General features: G+C 42.2%; 1 protein-coding gene and 1 pseudogene across 1 annotated transcript in view; both read right to left on the bottom strand.

Moving 5' to 3' along the window:
* The window catches only part of lingo1a (leucine rich repeat and Ig domain containing 1a), a 153980-nt gene that overhangs the window by 115510 nt on the left and 20676 nt on the right, over positions 1–17794 (bottom strand). The window lies entirely within an intron of this gene.
* On the bottom strand, positions 17418–17536 carry LOC133502815 (5S ribosomal RNA; annotated as a pseudogene).

The raw sequence follows: 17794 nt of genomic DNA, 5'->3' as shown, positions 1-17794 counted from the left end.
AGTGCAGCGGGATCCTTCGATAGCAACAACGTTTTTACCCTGAGATTGAAAAATAACTGACTGTTTAAAGAAGACTGATTGAAAAATGCTGAGAGGTGACATAATTGTTCGTTTCACCCTTGATTCCAATCAAAAGGGCTCAAAATCAATCCCATTCTCGCTCGGCCTTATTGCAGTGAAGCTGATGATTAAAAAAGGCTGAACTGATAAATATTCCTGACCAGAAACCGTCAAGCCCATTTGGCAAATTAACACGGCAAGCGTGCAAATCCCAAGACTTTCATTTCGTCAAACTATTTTTCAAAGCTAACTTATTCGTCGCCCTAAAATGAGACACGGGGCCAGCGCGGCAAACATTATTTTAGTCACACGCACTCCCATCGCGCAGCTGTGCAAGTATCAATTTAAAAAAAAAGGGAGCTTTAGAGAGCATTTCAAGCAGATGTTAACAGCTTCCGCAAAACCGGGGCAGCAGGTAAATTGGTGTCGTAAACTGTTTTACAGATCAAAAGACTTAGCGGCGCTATGAACGTTTAGGGGGCGCTGAGATCTTACAAGCGCTAGAAGACACCAAGTCCATCATTCTCTGTTCTTCCCAAATTGTCATCTAAAAACAGCCCCGGCGCTTTGCCGAGCGACGATATCACCGGTTCCTGGCTCTCTAAACGCTTTCACTTTGAAGGTCAATCGCCATCCGACGGCTTCCAGGCAACAAAAGCGCCGGCGACAATCGAGCTAAACTCGCTCGACAGCCCGCTGAGTTGCATTTCAGAGGGTATCGTTTTTCCAAATGTCAGCAAGCGGGAAAACGAGAGACGCCGCGATTCCTTGATTTGTTATTCGCATTTTAATAAGGAGCAACTCCGCTTAAGGTCGCATTTAAGTAGGAGTTGGCGCGCAGAAACATCCAGTTAGTTATACGGGGGAAAGCGTGAATTGCCTCTCTACAAAGATAACGTTGCACGATTCCCCAGAAGCAGTTTGGTCAGAACCGGACAAGCAAAAAGACGGCTACTGTGGAACGAATGCGCCTTTAAGACATCGATATCGCCGATATCTACGACTTCCGCTCCCGCACATATTGTGAACGTCGCGTACATCAGAACAGGATCAGAGGGAGGACGTTTCCATCACGGTTGGCAAATGGCCCCGCTCTCACGCAAAGTTCATCTCATTTTGCTTTCAAATTAAATGTGGTCACACCGAATATTAATGTGCTCTGTTTTGTAATGTCTTCAGGGATTTGTATTCATAAAGTATATTTCCAGCCATCCATCCATCCATCTCTGTCATCTTTCCGTTTATCCAAAACACGTCGTATAAACCTTTTCATTTTTACAATAATTACAATTGCTGGTGAAATTAAAGACCACAAATCAAAGGAAAAAAAAATGGGAAAAAAAGGAAATAAAATGGTACTGTGGAATGATTTAAAGATTGTAGTGTTGCATGAATAATTTTGCAGTCTTGAAAAAAAAATTAATTTCAAGAGAAAAAAAAGAACAAAGTTATAAAAATCTTGATTTTGTTTCCTCGAAAATCACTTATTTATAAAAAGAAAAAAAAAAACATTTTACAAGAAAATTGTTTTAAAAAGTAATGGATTTACACATTTTTTTCATGAAAATTGTTTATGGTGTTTGTATGATTAAATGGAGTTTAAGAACAGCAAAGGTTTGACAAGAAAAATGTGACTTTCTTCCGAAATTCAACTGCAATTTTTAAGGGGGAGCATGGGAAGAGTAATAATGTGACAAAAATCGTGTCATAATTTTAATTTAAGGAAATTGCAAGTTTCAACATGTTTAGGACCAATATGAAAGGAGGAATATGAAATTGTTACTTTAAACATAGCCTGCACGCTTAAATATTAAATATAATATTTACCATTGGGGGAGTTTGCATGTTCTCCCCGTGCCTGCGTGGGTTTTCTCCGGGGATTCCAGTTTCCTCCCACATCCCAAAAACATTAATTGGACACCCTAAATTGCCCAAAGGTGTGATTGTGAGAGAGGATGATTGTCTCTATGTGCCCTGCGATTGGCCGGCAACCAGTTCAGGGTGTACCCTGCATCCTGGCCGTTGACAGCTGGGATAGACTCCAGCACTCCCTGCGACCCTTGTGAGGATAAGCGGCAAAGTAAACGGATGGATGGATGGATGGATGAATTGATATACCATTGGGAAGATTTCCAAATATTCAATTTCCTAATCGTAGGACAATTAATGGAGGGACAACTTGTGTCCAACCGCCGAGGATTTTTCTGCACGTCTCCAAGTGCCATGTGCGAGCGCTGCAGCTTTTTCAATATTTCCCCCAATGATTTCTCGAGAGCGAGCGTTCCAGGATGTTGGAGTGTGTCAAACACACTCAGAAGGGGGGCTGAGAGAAAGGTCTCAACTAAATATGTATTAGTTCTGATTGATCTCCAGCTGCGAGGAGGAGGAACGGCGATGTCGGACCGATGTCACAGATTTAATGGTGATGTCAAAGCTGCCGAGCGTGCAAGGCCGCGCTTGTAAACGTGCATCAATACAATAAAATGTAGCCTGCGTTTGTGTCCATTTGCAAAAGACAAATCGGGTCCATACTGCTTGGTTTTTCGTCACCAAGCACAAATGTTTGAGCTGCACTAACCAACTCCTCTCATTGGAGCGTTCCACTGATTATATTGGTAATGCTCACGTACTACATGGTTATAACAACTGCAATTTCGAACATGTACCGAAGTGGGCTTTTAAAAGATATCCTAGTAAGTATTTAAAAGCAAATCAAATGTAAAATATGATTAACGAAGATAGAAGTGATCGGGTAATGCTTAACCCTAATAAACTGTTCAAATCAAATTCGGGCCATTTTGACAGCTTTAAAAATAGACTTGAGAAAAAAAAAAATATTTCACTAACCACTTTGAAGTGACCGAAAATATACCTCCCAAAATACTCTCCCAAAAAAAAGTACACAGTACAGCCTACTGGTGCGACAACTTTTCTGTTTCGGTGAGGCTTTCCGGGTAAAATTTGACACCCGTCTTACTTTAAAAGATTTTTAAAGATTCATCACTGAGTGTTAAATCAAGCAAAATGGTGGGAGTCTTTCAACTCGAAATACCATAAAAGTCATTATTCCAATTTTAATTACCTATTGTTGTATTGTTACATGACAAATAATTATATTGAAATTGATATGAATTGTAAAATTAATTACTTTTATTATCAGTTTTATTTGGTTTTATTTGACGATTTATTTTATAATCAAAATGTAATGAATGCCTTGAGTTATGTAACATAAATATGTAAAAGGGGGGAATGGGAACTGAGCTGTTGTAATGTGATTGCATTCAGTTTGACTTAAAGTTGTGTCATGAAAATATGTACAAACATAAACTACATGTTTTTTCAAGCGGCGAGCATATGATTAGCGAATGCTAAAGAGGCCGACCAACTACAGCCATTCTCGTTGATATGTAATCAGAGGAGAAAAATTGATGAGAGAACTGGGAAACAAAAACTTTTTTTTATTATTTTTATGTGGAAGAGCCTCACATCTGATTAGCACATGCAAATTATTGCACTACACTTCATCCCTTATCGGTCTTAAACACAGGACAAGTTCAAATCGCTGGCAGTTGCAATATTCATCATAGATTATGAGACAAAAAAAAAAATGAGTAACTCTAATTAAACATGGTGCATTCGGTGTTTTTATAATGTAAGATATGTTTCTTGATTGTCCTGATCTGGATCATTTTTTGTTATGTGTGAATTAAGCCATCTGTAAAATGGATTGGAGTTCCGCAGGGTTTTGTTGTCGGCCCCCAAACGATCAGCTGTAATGGATTGTTCTAGGTTTATGGATGGATGGATGGATGGATGGATGGAGAGAAAGACGTTAGGTACCTTACCTAGATAGAAGAATTTATGGATCAATAGATTGATAGCTAGATGTAAGGTACTGCTTCTATTACATTACCTATAATCAAATAATTTCCCTTATTCTCATTTTCTCTTTGTAACATACAATTATTTTGTCATTCATGTTCACTATTTTATAAATAGATTTTACTTTTGTATATTTCATTAAAAGCTGAATTTTTTGTTTGTTTGTTTTTTGCACTATGTATTTTTTTCATTTCTTTTTTGGTGGTGGTGGGGTGGTTTATAATTTGTTTTCAAAACCATTTTCCCTTACAGATGAAAATACGCCAACGGTGGTGTTTTCCAGGAGGCGGTAATGAGCGTGGAGCACACATTCGGACATCATTAAGTGTGATTCGCCGTGACAAAATTGCCAAGTTCATTTCATGCATCACGCTCAATCATACAGCCGCATCGGTAACGACCATTATTTGCTGCAATGGCCTGGAGAAGAATTGCGCGTAAAATGAGCTGTTAGCTCCTCATGTTGGCAGAGGGCATCATCAGGGCAATTGGAGGGAAAGGTGGCTGGGGCAAGTCCCGGGTGGTGGTGGTGGTGGGGGGGGGGTGTCACCATTCATGGGTGCCACACTGTGAATCACCCTTGGACCACATGGCTCACTCAAATAACTTTGTTCATGCGTTTATGGCATTCTTATAGAAAATAGAGCTCTTGGCAGCAACATTGACCTCTGATTGACGTTTCAGATCATACACATGATGGATAAACATAAAAAACAAGGGAAGGAATACAGGATAACTCAATCACATCAATGTATTTTTTAACATAACATCACAACTGTTATGTTATTCATTAGCCCGTCTACAATGTTTTGCATTGAGAGCGAGCTAGCGGAAGATTGATTTAAATAAAAAACATGTAACTGTCTAAAGCGCAGGTGTCAAACTCAAGGCCCCCCCCGGGGGGGGGGGGGGATCTGTCCCGCCGCATGATTTTATGTGCCCCGCAGAGGCAAATCACGTGTGTCAACTTCCATGATTTTTTTGTTCAAATCTGTACCAAAATTTCAAATTGTCATATCATAAATGATAACACTGAGCTATCACAAGGATTTTTGTGTTACCATTACCCATTACCCGAAACTAGTTCATAAATTTCATGTGTAAATATGATGAGGCGGTTAAAGATTTTTATCATTTCACAGCCATAGCGGCCCCACCCTGAGGGAAACCGCAAGTACGATGTGGTCCTCGACCAAAATCAGTTTGACACCTCTGGTCTAAAGCTTCAACTGGGAGTCGGAATAAAGAGTGTCAATCCTCTTTTTTTTTTTTTTAATTTCTTGACTATCAGTCGAACTTTTTGTTAAGTGAGTTGAGTGAATTTCACCGTCCATACAAAAATTTCTGATTTCAGCTTTTGCCCGCAAGGCAAAGAAAATAATTAGCATAGCTCATAAAACTCGTCAGTCATTGGGTCATTTGTATGTCAAGGCACCATCGGACGAGTTTTTTTTAGAGTTTCTGCATGGATATTGTGTCGTAAGAGACGATGAGACAAGCAGAGGTTCTCAACTGGTCTGACTTAATGTCCGAGCTCTTCAGACCCATTTTTACAGCAGTCTAGGCCACACAAGTAAGCACACCCAAGATGGACCCATTGTCACCTGTCATTGGCAAATGCCACAAGTATCGGAGGGGGGAGGGAGCAGTTTCTCCCTGACATGAGACAGGACCGCCCCCTTAAAACTGCTGAGCTTTTCTCAACAAGGCTCCGGAAGGAAACATCTGGGAACTGTCTGAAATTGTTGGATACAGAGAGTTTCTTTCGGCTTGTCCCGGTAGGAGTTGCCACAGCGAGCCATCTCAGACAAAACGCTCATATTTGTTTGGCACAGTTTTTACGCCGGTTGCGCTTCGTGGTGGGAGCGGAGACCCCAGTGAGATTCCAACTCGCGACCCTTGGTTTACCAAACCAATGAATACGCTAACCACTGAAGTATGGGGCCTCCAAAATTGTTGGATACAAAAGCATAATTATCTCCTTTATTGCTATACTTTGGCGAGCAGTCAAGGGTGCACCCTGATGAGGACAAGCGCTATTATAAAACAATGGATGACTGGCTGCTTCTCATTTACAAATAAAGACACACCTTGGATGGGATTCTACACAACATCCATATTTCAATCGTAAACCTACTTAGCAATAGCCCGTTAGATGCAAACTGGATCAACTGCGTGTATTTTTGTGGCACATTTTGAAAATCAACGGAAAGTTACCGCGAACGCAACATGAGCGAAAAAGGTCCAACCCAAGGTGGATCTGATTTAATTTGATCTTTTATTATCCCCCCCCACCCCCCTTCCGGTGGAGCTATCAGGTTTTCTCCTCTTGAAATGGGGCAATGCGATAAATATTGATGCTCTTCACTGCCAGAGTGCATCCACGTGTCGAATCAAGGCCGGAATATCACGTTCCCCTTTTTCGGACGCGAGTAAGCCGACTCCCGAGCCTTAAAAGCACTTTCCCGGCCATCTTAGCGCCCTACACCCCGCCCGCCTCCCCTTACCCGTATCCTTCTACTCTTTTCTGTAGAACTCCCGTCCATCTTCCGTTGCCCTCTCGCTACTTTTCCCTACTAATCTCTCTCCGTCCTTTTTCCGCTTTCATTAAGCGACGGTTGGATCCTGACACTTTTCCTCCCGTCTCCTCCCTCCTCCCCTGTAGATTCCACAGAGATGAGGAGATGAACGGAGAATTGATAACAAGATCGCAGATATTAGAGTGAGAGTCGGGGGGGGGGGGGGGGTGCTCATCCAGCATACAGAAATAGCAGCATCTGCTCTGAGTGAGGCTGACAAAATGAAGGATAACAAGAGGGAGGGAGGGGAGCATTAAACAAGGCGCTCTCGTCAATGTGGTAGTTCTAAGGGTAATTATGCAATCCCATAAAAGCAGGTTCGGTTTGACGGCTCACCCGTCCAAATGGATTATGGACGCTCCGCCACGCAATCGGGACCGTAGACAGTACTTAAAGTCCTCCCACTTCAAATCGGCTCGACCATGCAAAGTTGTCGTCTGCAAACTCTCGGTGAGAAACGTGCAAAATGAGGCGTTTCCCAACCTTTGGTGCGAATACCGACACGTTACGCTGGGTTTCTGGACTGCTGGGTTCGGTGCGCCTTCAGGATGTCTCGTTGCACCTGCCACTGTGCTCTTGACAGGTAAATTAGGCGCAGAGAAGAGCGAGGCGGGGTTGTCATCCTTACCGGAACGTCAGCGAAGAACATCCGCGAATAAGGCTCGCTTCATTCCATGCACGGGATGCTTGTTAAATTCCAAGGTGCTCAAGAGGAGACTCCGTACGTCAGGGGTGGGGGGACAAGGAGGGGTTATTTATGCCTTTATACGAAACGGGGACGGCGGATATCCGAGTCGAGAATGTGTCCCGTCCGCAGCCGAGCCACATGTGCGCGCCGGGCACATGCGCTTCGCACAGCAACGGGCAGCGCACGCGAGGGGGGTGGGGGGGGGGGTGGAGCACCAGTGTGCGATGAGAGACGGGAGGCTGGGTGGGGTGGGGACGGCGAGGCAGCCGGGGGGGTGGGCACCCCTCCTCATTTGTGTCGCCGTCTACACTGCAGTCTGATCGACACAATCGGGAGAGCTGGGGGGAGTTGCGAGCCTTTGTTTGTTTGTGTTTAACACAAAGATGGAGGAGAACACGGAAATATGAGCAGATTGTCAGGTTTGTTTACCCCCCAAAAATTGAGATGTTCGATACCACTTTATTTTTCAGTCTGATATCAGTACGAGTATTTACTCTTCAGTACAGATACAACTACATTTGATGTATAAAATTTTGACTAACACGAGGGGGATTCTTTCTAACCCACGTACATGATGATTCGTCAATGTGTCAAACCCCTGGAGTCTAGCGCCAACTTCTGGTGAGGAGGACTTACTCGATATCAGATTTTATTGGCATAAGTGTTGTGCGCGGGTGAGGGAAGAATGGAGCGGGAGATCGACAGAGGGATCAGTGCAGTGTCTGCAGTGATGAAGACTTTGTATCGGATCTTTGTGGTAAAGAGGCAGCTAAGTTGAAAGGCGAACTTTTCAATTTACCAGTCGATCTACGGTCCTACCCTCACCTACGGGCATAAGCTTTGGGTCGTGACCAAAAGAACAAGATTCCGGATACAAACGGCCGAAATGAGTTTTCTCCGATGAGTGTCCGGGCACTCTCTTAGAGATAGAGTGAGAAGCTCGGTCATCCGAGAAGGGGCTCAGTGTCGAGCCGCTGCTCCTCCGCATTGAGAGGAGCCAGATGAGGTGGCTGGGGCATCTGATTCGGATGCCTCCCGGAGATCTCCCTGGTGAGGTGTTCCGGGCACATCCCGCCAGAAAGGAACCCCAGGGACGACCCAGGACACGCTCGAGAAACTAATTCTCTCGGCTGGCTTGGGAACGCCTCGGGATCCCTCCGGAAGAGCTGGAAGAAGTGGCTGGGGAAAGGGAAGTCTGTGTATCCCTGCTGAAGCGACTTCCTCCGCGACCCGACCCGGAAAAGCGGTAGAAAATGGATGGATGGGTTGATGAATGGATGGATGGATGGATGGTACTGGCAGCCTTCATGAGTATCCAATACTTCAAAATAAGTCTGGCATCAGCTCGATACCTGGTATCAGTACTCGCCCGCATTCTCATAGTAAAGAAATCTTCCGTGTTACGTGACCAAAGAAAAGCCATTGAGAAACTAATTGACATTTATTTTTCTTTGTTTTACAGGACGTACTGTTAAAATTGTGCCACTGCATTTTAGTACTTTAGCACTCATTACTATTATAGGAGGCAAATGTATCACAGGAATGAAGAAAAATGTGTATAGTACATTCAGTAATGGCTCTGAAAAGATTTAAAGTTTTTGAACGTGCTCGTATGTGTGTACTTTGTGAGATGAGTGTGTTTTTGTTGTGCAAATTGTCCCAAACTTCACCCGATTCATGCTAATGTACATTATGATAGAAGCAGGACAAATATGATCGAACGGCTTTTAAGATCCACCCACAGACCTCTAAGAGGCACAAATAATAGAATTAGAGGAGGAGGAGGAACCGTTATCACCTTTCCTCGAGCCGCAATAATATTCGGTGCACATCACCCGTTGGAAAACAATCAATACATTTTCTTCACGCTTTGTTGATTCGACAGCTCGGCTGCTTTCTCGTCAGTGTCACTATTCTGAAGGAATTGGGGAGTAATATTTTCATGACCGCTATTGACGAGATGAAAAGTTTGACGGGAAAGGTTCAAGAGATTTCGAGAGACCCAATGCTGGAGAAAGTGTTATAAGCGCAAATAACTTCCACCACGATCGTTTTGGTTATGACAAAATGAACACTTATGTAATTTCCTCCCACGTGTTTAGAGTACTATGAGACTTTTCGAACATTTCCATTTCCGGTGCTGATCCATAATGCCCTCGTAGTGTCCTCGGAAACAAGCAACCAAAGCAAGTTTTTCAACTTAAAGGGTGCAAAGGCTATATTGGATTTTTCGCAAGAATGCTTTCGATGTGAGTCGACCACATTTACTGAACTAGCCGCAAAACTGCATTGATGAAGTGTTCCACTGAGAAAATAATACTATGTGAGCTGCTACCAGCGCTACTGAATGTTGGTTTAAGGTCACGGTCATAGTTACAGTTGCGGAGATACAAGTTGAATTGTGACCCCAATCCGTAACTCAAAACACAAATTAAAATTCACCATTGAAATGAAAGAAAATGTTATGAATGGCATTCCAGTACCCCCACTCCCAAAAAATCAAAGAAAAATGTTTGTGATGTGCGTAACAATTAACGAGGACGTAACGTTTAGGTATTTTTTTTTCTATGCTTCAATTCTGCATATATCGTGCTCCTACTTGTAGCATGCCTTGGCCACCTGCGAGCAGTATAATCCAGATTTACTATACATGACAAAGATGGTCATAGATTCTCAGTAGGCGCAGTACTAGATGTGGTTCTTTGCAGAGGATAAAGAATATATGCCTCTAGGTACCGTAATTTCTCGAGTATAATGCATCCTGAAGTATAATGCGTATGCGTGCATTAATGCGTAGAATGAAGTATAATGCGCACCCCCAAAGTTGACCTGAAAAAAAAAAAAAAAATCAGGAAAACCCTTCTACCAATGTGCAATGCGGACTATCAATTTGCTGCTATCCATATGCTCGAAATATTTGTAGTTATCTGTATTTCTATTTTGCTAGGTTTGTACTTTTATTGTACTTGTGTTGTTTTACAAAAACTGTCCGGACAACAATCATTAATAATAATATTTGTGCATGTACTGATGCAGCGGTAATTTATATCTCGAGACTGGCCACAGGACATGCTTGTCCTCATCCCTGTAATTGCCAGAACAGAATTTCCCCCACCCCCATCCCCCAAAAGGTCAGAGTTCAGGTTGGTGGTACACATTACCGTAATATATATAAATATGTAACATAAGACATTGAATATCAGATAGAAATGTACATCTATACCTTTTTGTTACCACTCTATGTACCTGTATACGTTTATTTTTTATTTTTCATCCATACCTAAGTATAATGCGCTCTACTGACATTTTGAAAATGAAAATTTTGAAAAAAATTGCACATTATTTTCAAGAAATTATGGTATATTATATTATATTATGTGTCGAGATCTCTTACTTCATCGTTGTTCAAATACAAGTCTTAACACCATGACTTGTAAAGTTAAATAAAAACCAACAAATAAACACCTCACTAGTAAACTAAAGTTTTACTAAATTTCAACACGGCTGAAATATTAATTTTTCACTCATCGTTATTTTGAGGTTTAGAAAAATGCTCCCAGGGTCAGCGGCGTCTCATAAAATTAACAAATTAAAAAAATAATAATCAATACATAAATAGATCCCCGACATTAACCCCATTTTTAAATTGATCCCCTTCCGCCCATCAGATAGTTTTTAAAAAAGCCGACGGCGAAATGTGCCAAAATACCGAACATGAAGACAGCCGATAATTGGTGGAATCCCTAATCTCGTGGTGTCAAGAGAGAGCAATTAAAAGGGGTAAAAACCCCAAAGATACAAAAGTAGTTCGAGTCCAAGGAAGCTCTGTTCACCGTGCGTCTTTCATCAAAATGAATGACGCTGAAGCCAACTTTGTTCCTACACTGTAATAAACAGACAAAAGTGTCTGCCGTCTCTTGACTTCCCGAGGCAATGAAGGTGATATATTTAGCCGCGGGACTTTCGCTCTCGACAACATCCTCTCCCGATTCCATCCAGCGCCATCCAGGCAAAGTATTCCTGCCAACACGCGCTTTGAAACGGCACAGCGGGCATCCCTAGGCTGACGTGACTCACCGCGTATAATCCCACACTTGATGAGTCACGCTCGAAAATGAGCCAACACTTTGAGGCAGAGGTGGAGAGTATGGGTGGCATCGGGGGGGAGATGCCTCGATTTACATAGGCAGGGACTCTTTGGAGCGGGCAGGGGTGGTGGTGGGGGGGGGCAACCTACGGTATTGGCACGTACATCACAGGGCATGTATAGAAACACGCGCGACTGCTGACTGAGTGGGAACTCAACCCACGTGTGTGCCACGACACCATTTCCATTGCCAAATTGCTCATAACGTGAGAATAGTTTTGAAATTGTTTGAGTGTGCATTATATATTTCCATAAACTTAGCTGTTTCATATCTCTCAGCGCCCTTGAACAAGCCCTGCGTTACATCACCATCACGTGACCCCACAATCTCAGCTCCATTTTCTTAACACCAAGACTTGGATTTCCCCTTTGGGCGCTGAAAAAAGTGCAATTACCTCAGCCAAGGAAGTGAGGTTGACTTCATTGCCTCGTTAGTGAGTCAGCAGGATTACACAAGAACAATCCAATTAATTGCATCTTTTAGAATGATGAGCACAAGCAAAGGAAGATTTACATTTGTTTGATTTTTTTTTTTTTTAATATGGATGGTGCACAAATATTCATGACGCAATTATAGAGCAAAAACAGGCGACGCGGAAATGTTAATAATGTAAAATAAAATCCGCTAATTTACCACAGAGAAACTTTTGCCTTAAGGTTCGATTTTTCAGTCCATCTTACGTTTGTAATATGAGTGTTGGAAAAATATCCATCCATCCATTTATTTTGCTGCTTATACGCACAAGGATCGCGGGGAGTACTGGAGCCAAGACAGACAAACAAGACAGACATTCAAAGAGATCATTCTATAGAATACCATCTGAAAAGACGAGAAAATATCGATGGATTTCGGCAATTAAACATGATGGATGGTGCGCAAAAAAATACACACGACTGTGTAGCGATTGCTTCATTTCAGGTCGGAATTATTCTTCTCAATCTCAAATTCCAAGAAGTATTTATAATGCCAAGTTGGCTCATTTGAGAACAATGCGTATTTAAAAAAAAAAAAAATGACAGCGAGTAGTCTCTAACGTACACGGAAGCATGTTGCGGCCACATGTTAAACTTCGGTAAACCTCTCCCTGAAAGACTTTTTTTTTTTTTTTAGTACGCATTGTTCTCAAATGAGTCCAATGCGTATTTAAAAAAAAAAAAAGAATATAAACCGTCTCTCACAGAGAGGTTTACGTAGGTTAATGTGTGGCCGCAACACGCTTCCGTGTACGTTAGAGACCACTCATTCTTGTTTTTTTATTTATATATTTTTGTTCTCAAATGAGCCAACTGCGCATGATAAATAGTTCTCGGTAAACACTATGGAGGAGCCGACTCGCTTGTCCTCTTTTTTTCCCAATCATAGTTAATGAATGCGAGTTTGTGTATTGAATACCAGCTGAAAAGATCGATGGATTTCGGCAAAGGTTAACGTGTAGCCAAACGCACGTCCGCATTCACGAGCCGTCTCCCCGATGAGAACAGATCCAGGAACCAAGTATTTGTATGCGTCCAGACTTTTCTACGCTTTCAAACTCTGTGTAGATCCAGTTGTCCAAGACAAGCGGAAGCGGGTTAACAGTCCAATTTCTTATCGACGAAAACGACGATTTCGGTATTAAATATGGGTCCTCAATCCCAAGTGTCTCTCATTTTTCCACGTAGCTTTGTTTATTATCACCTTCTAAATGTTTAACGGTATCGGACAAAACCCTGGGAGACGTATTTTCGTGTCATCTCCAACCGACTTAGCGTTGAAGAATACTTTGCTTGACCGGCAATACGGCCAGTTACGGGATTTCGGGTGACGTAGGTGCACGAGCGCTATCGCACCTAACTGCGGGCAAAAGGCAGACCGCACCCTGAACTGGTCGCCAGTCCGTCACAGAAAAACATTTTTTTCAGAAACAGAAAGGTCCAAAACTGCACTGAAGCGTTGTTATGCTTTGTGAATCAAAACAAATAACTGGTCAGTTTACAAAAACTACCGTCTCTTGAAGTGACCCTCAGCTTCCAATCAACCCTTCAACCGAACCCTTCAAAGTGGGCGACGAGTCACATTGATTGCACAGACTCGCCTCCCTTCTTCGCTGCCGCTGTCCTCGAGATCCTGTTGGGCCTCTTGATTGAGACCAAAAATCAGCAGGGTTATCAAATACAAATTTGAATGATGCCGTTATAAGCGGTTTGCTATTTGGGAGGGGGGTCTAAATACCACTCTGTTATTATAAATGCAGTAATTTTTTTCATTACTTGGAACAACACGTCGATATAATGACTTTGGATAATGAACTGCGTGATACTTCAAAGAGCAAATAGATCACAATCTGATGCATGCAGAAAACTGGTAAATATCCATTTACACATATATTAAAAGCGTCCCGATTAATCACAAATGGCTTCATCAATTTAAGACAAAGAGACACATTCTTCAAATCAATTCCTCTCTTTTTACTTCAAGAAAAAAAAAAAAAAAAAACTGGCAACTGTAATCAGATCCATTCATAATTCTCACTTCTGTCCACATGCTGAACTCATTGGAACTTTGTTGCTGACCAAAACAGCAGCATTTACTACTGCATTTTGAAAAAGGAAAAAATGAAATTATGGAGTCTTTTAACGCATGGTGTGAAAGATTTACCTCCACAGTATCAAATAGAACATTACCGGTACTTTACTGTACATACAGATGTCATCTTTCATGAAGATTAGCATCATGTTGTCACTCCACCATGCTGCGTACACCCTTTTGCTAATTAATTGGATCACCAGAAAATACCACATTTCAAAGTTCACGACTATCTGTTATGTTTCTAGTATGTTTATTTTTTTCCCCCTCCAGCTATGCAAAGTCAAACCCTTACATGTTATAAAACCAGCATAGTTTTGTGACTCCCGAGTCCATCATCCCTCTCGGTACTGCTCACTGGTGTACTCCCGCCGCTGAAATCTAAGAATTGTACCGCGGAACAATGCCGAAAGGTGATATTTAGTGATGAAAGTCACTTTTTTTTTTTTTTTTTATCCCGGGCTAACGCAGTCAGCACGTTCAAAGATCAGACGGGGAGACCCTAAAGGAATCTCACGTCAATCAGTCCGTAAAACATCAAGACGTCTAAGATCCGAGATCTTCTGGGGCTGTTTTTGGTTACCAGGGATTCGGGTCCGCTGCATTCAGTTGAAGGAATGATGTATTCTGAGCAGTGTTTGGAAGTTAGAGAGAGGAAAAAAAGTAAAGCCAGGGGAGAAAAAGAGATTTATTGATGGTTCAGGAATATTTTAACGGGACCTCGCCCCCTGTGCCGTGTCTAAAATTGTGACTACATTTGGACAGATGTTTTACATTGGACTGGAAACTATGGGAGCAAATTAGTGCCACCAGGATTTGAATTTGAAATGCCACAGAAAACAGGATTTGAATTTGATATGTAAAGTGATCACATTTTCAATACTCAAATTCGTTGTCTGAAATTCAACTGGCTACAATTTGCTGTCTAAAATTCACCGTCTGTGCCACCAGGCAAAGCAAAGCAAGCAAAGCAAATTTATTTGTATAGCGCATTTCATACACGAGGTAACTCAATGTGCTTTACGTGATTAAAGGCATTTGAAAACAAAGAGATAAAACATTTAAAATGTGATAGAAAACAATAAAAATGACAAACAAAATATTGAAAAAAAGACAATTAAAGTGGTAATATGATCAAAAAGTGGATATATTCTACAAACGATGAGAAAAAAAGAAGAATTTTCAACCTGGATTAAAAATATTCACACTTGGGGCTGAAATCACCATTATTATTATTATTATTCCATTTGTGTGCAACATAATAGCTAAACGTTGCTTCACCGTGTTTGCTTTGGACTCTGCGCTCCACTATTTGACCTGTGTCAGTCGATCTCGGAGCTCTACTGGGTTTTGTATTACGTCAGCAATTCTTTCATGTATTCAGGACTTAAATCATTTTGTGATTTATAGACCAGTAGCAGAACTTTAAAATCTATTCTAAAGTTGACTGGTAGCCAGTGCAAGGACTTTAGGATTGGAGTGACATGCTCTTACCGCTTTGTTTTGGTCGGAACACGAGCTGCAGCATTCTGAATGGGCTGCAGCTGTTTAATACTCTTTTTTGGGGGGAGTCCAGTCAGAAGACCATTACAGTAGTCAAGTCTACTTGAAATAAAAGCATGGATGAGCTTTTCCTGGTCTGCTTGACACATACAAGACTTGACTTTAGATATGTTTTTCACATGGGAGAAGGCAGTTTTTGTGATTTGATTTTATATGACTGTTGAAAATCAGGTCGGAATCAATCAGCACACAAACCTTTCGGACTTGGTATTTGGTTTTTAAAGATAGTCCAGGTGTTGACTAACAGCAATTCTCTTATTTTTAATTGCCAAAAAACAATTGTCTCTGAAAATTTTGCCTCATCCAGTTATTTATCTGATTCAGACAGTGGCATAATGCATCAATTGAACTGTCGTCATCTGGAGACACCGCTATATATATCTGTGTGTCAAACAGCCAGCCAATCCAGATACGCTTTCTTAGTATGTGACGTCACGTGACTAAAAGTGAAACCGCGATTGGCTGGGTGTTCGGTTCTGACCTGAAGTAACCCTATCTGGTGGCACAGACGGTGAATTTTAGAAAGCGAATTGTAGCAACTATTGAAAATGTGAGAACTTTACATTTCAAATTCAAATCCTGGTGGCACTGATTTACTTCTATAGGACACTCACCAGATGTCAATCCGATAGGAAATCTCTGGTCAATTATTAAGTAGCGACTGCGTTTAAAGGACTGCACCAGAAAACCGAAACTGATTGCGGCCACAATTCAGCTGCGGCACAGGGACCCGAGGATCAGCGAAATCTACCAAGATGTGGTCAACTGTAAGCCAAATCGAGTGAAATTGTTCCGAAAGAATTGCGCTGGGCATATCACATTTGCAACATTATCAAATTTGCAAATGGGTCTGTTACATTCCCAGTAGCGACTCCATAATAGTGATCTAACGCTGGTATGATGTCCTTCAAAAATGTGTTTCAAAGCCCTCCCCCTCTTATCTACAGTCGAGTAAATAAACGCCCCCGGTCACTATTTGCAGAGACACGGTAGTGGCTGTATGCATGCACCGACACGGGTGTAATACTCCTTTTACTCTTTCAGAATGTCAGCCGGAGCCGATTTTGTCAAGTCAGAGTTTACCGAGGCTCCCACGCTCCCGTAATAAATTGACGGTTAGCCGTTGTTTAGAGCCGCAGAGAGCCCGACGGATGCGGCCGTAAATAACGTTTTGCCACGCAGCTGGGGCTGTTCCTGCCGGATGTAAATATCTGCCGGCATACCAGCGCCTCGCCATGCGAGAAAACAAAAAAACAAAAAACTTTGTGCTTGTAGGGAATCACACAGAATCATAAATGCTCAAACAACACCTCCAGGAAGGCTTGAACGTTCTGTCCATTAGGACGCCGCTCAAACCCCAAGAGGCCGGGCGCGGTATTGTCTCCTGTGCGTGACAACCGTCTTTCTCACCAAACGTGACGACGACATTATCCCCGCGGATCGCGCAGCCGATGTAGCGCTTTATCTACGTGCGCGTAGAACAGCTACGCTAGCTCAAAATTGTCTCCGTCCAAGTCGTTTGGAAAGAGCAGTTTGTTGCTAGTGCTGAATTTTTTTATGTGTGAAAACTGAGCCATTAGTTCTTTTTATCCCGTTCTTAAGCCTTCTATAGTTCTCAATTTTCTTAAATACATAATATGTTCCGGGTCATCATTAAATTTCTGCAACAAATTCTGAACTGTTTCAAGATTCCCTGATTAGCCTTCAAAGACCTACAACCTGGACCTGTGAAAATGTGGTGGACATACAAACAGTTCTTGGTACAATTTCAAGCTCCTCCGTTAATAAGATTTCCTTCTTCTTTTCCTTTCGGCTTGTCCCGCTAGGGGTCGCCACAGCTTGTCAACTTAGATGAACGCATATTTGTTTGGCACAGTTTTACACCGGAGGCCTTTCCTGACACAACCCCTCTGCATTTTAGCCATGGAGAGAAGCTTACAGTACCTGCCGTTCCCAGGCGGTCTCCCGTCCAAGTACAAACCAGGGCCAAACCCGCTTAGCATCCGAGATCTGACGAGATCGGGCGTTCTCAGGGTAGCGTTGCCGTAAGCCGTTAATACCATTTCCAATGTCAAATAAAAAGTACACGCATGTACTGAACATGACCGGGACTCTTTTACTATATGAATACTCTCCATGACCCTTCAAAGACCAGTTTCTGCGGAAACCCGTGAAAATTTGGTGGAAACGCAAACAGTTCTTGCTGGGCTTGCTCCCTCATGAATATTGTTCCATAGTAGATTAATTCAGATGATAATACATCTTCCTCTTTTCCTTTCGGCTTGTCCTGTTAGGGGCCGCCACAGCGT

This window comes from Syngnathoides biaculeatus, chromosome 6 (assembly GCF_019802595.1).
Source record: "Syngnathoides biaculeatus isolate LvHL_M chromosome 6, ASM1980259v1, whole genome shotgun sequence".
NCBI lineage: Eukaryota > Metazoa > Chordata > Actinopteri > Syngnathiformes > Syngnathidae > Syngnathoides > Syngnathoides biaculeatus.
Note: the sequence above shows the minus strand (reverse complement) of the source record. Positions and strands in the feature narration are given on the sequence as shown.